Here is a 2,137-nt window from a genome sequence, read left to right on the forward strand (position 1 = left end):
TTTTTTTTTTTAAAGATTTTTTTATTTATTTATTTGAGAGAGAGAGAATGAGAGAGAGCACATGAGAGGGGGGAGGGTCAGAGGGAGAAGCAGACTCCCTGCCGAGCAGGGAGCCCGATGCGGGACTCGATCCAGGGACTCCAGGATCGTGACCTGAGCCGAAGGCAGTCGCTTAACCAACTGAGCCACCCAGGCGCCCCAAGTTTTTTTTTTTTTTTAAGCAGGCTTCACACCCAACGTGGGGCTTAAAGTCACAACCCCAAGATCAAGAGTCACACACTCTACCGACTGAGCCAGCCAGGTGCCCCTGAAAAATGTAAATCTCTACCTTTTCCAGTATCCAAAAACTACTATGTGATTTTACACGTCCTCCTTAAGTTACTGAATGGAATTACTCCTTTATATCTTTGGTACTTTTCCCAGTAAAAGATGGAGTAATCACCTTCTCCTTGAATCTGGGCTGACCAACATAATACTGCACAAATGACGTTCTGGGATTTCTGAGGCTAGGTCATAAGAAGACTTTCAACTTCTATCAAGGCCTCTTAGAACTCACTCTTTGAAGCCTGCCACCATGCTGTGATGAAGGCCAAAGAACCCTGTAGAGAGACCCTTGAGGAGAGGAACCAAGGCTCCAGAAGACAGCCCTACCTGAGCTCCCAGCACCAGCTTGCCAGCCATGTGAATGAGCCTTCTTGGAAATGGAACATCCAGTCCTTGGCAGGACAGATGGGGCTGCTGTCCCCATGCAGCCCTGCTCAATTTGCAGATCTGTGGACCATAAAAATGATTGTTATTATGTTAAGCCACCAAGTTTTGGGGTGGTTTGTTTTATAGCACATAACTGGAATCTACCTTTCTGAAACTTTCTTGCCCCATAAACCAAAGCAAACAGAAATGTGGAGCACCTGGCTGGCTCAGTTGGTAGAGCATGCAACTCTTGATCTTGGGTCATGAGTTTAAGCCCCACTTTGGCCATAGAGCTTACTTTTTAAAAAAAAATGTGGTGGTATACACCAAACTGGTTATGCACGTATTTTCATCTTTATTTCACTTAGATATTCTATTTTATAGAAGAAAAAGCAAATGAAGAGAGTATCTTCTGATTTGCAAAAGCAAAAAAAAAAAAAAAGGCAATTAGACAAATTGTTTTAAAATGCCTTCAACCCTAAATAATAAAAATCTTATTATAAATATGTTAGTATTTGGTTCAAAACTGTGGAAAGAATTAGGCCCTCAAGCTTTTACAGTTCCATGAAGGCCTTCTAAATATAGGAAAGTAAAACTGAAATTTATGTCAGTTTGTTAATGGCATCACTTAAAACTATAACAGTTAATTAACTAATTAACAACTTAATTAACTCAGCACTTAATTTACTTACTTGAGTTCACTTAAATTCCCTAGATGCGATTTAATGAACTTTCAGTGTATTTCCTGACTAACCATGTAAATTGTGTGATGTATACTTCTTCAATTTAAAAGATATTTCTTGAAATTAAATGATTTAAGGCAGAACACTAAGCCTAGATGAGAGTTTTCATTTTTTCTTCAATAGGGAGTATCTCTGAATTTCTGGCATGTAACAATTTTCCCATTCCACCTTTATCCTTTCAAAGAGAAGATCGTATCTGGGTTTGCTTGTTTAAATGCATCAATGTAAGAGTCAGAAATCATCAAGCCAATGTGGGCAAATTTCATCACAGTTTATCAATAAGTAATTGTCCTATATTCTTAAAGAATGGAACCTGAGACCAACAATAGTTGAAAAATACAGGAGAAAATTTGTTATAAAACATTGCCTATTCCATGGATTGACTTATCTAACGAGCATGTATCCAGGGTGGTTGTGTATAGTCATGCTACTCAGTGTGGGGCCTGTGGACTTATGCCAGCCTAAGTTGGAGAAACTCAGTTTTTCTCCTTTGTGTCTCCTTTACTCTAACATGACTACCACACTCACAATACTTCTGACACCAGAAGTGTGTGCGTTTTACCCCACCAAGGAATGTTCTGTAATACCAGCTAGTGTCCTACAATTCAACTCACTTCTGACACTCTACTTAGAGTTAGCATCTGATCCCACAGGATAAGGAGTAAGTCCCACAAGACTGCCCTCCACTTCATGTCCAGGTTGTT

Source organism: Phoca vitulina, unplaced genomic scaffold, assembly GCF_004348235.1.
Source record: "Phoca vitulina isolate PV1807 unplaced genomic scaffold, GSC_HSeal_1.0 scaffold37, whole genome shotgun sequence".
NCBI classification, from domain to species: Eukaryota; Metazoa; Chordata; class Mammalia; order Carnivora; family Phocidae; genus Phoca; species Phoca vitulina.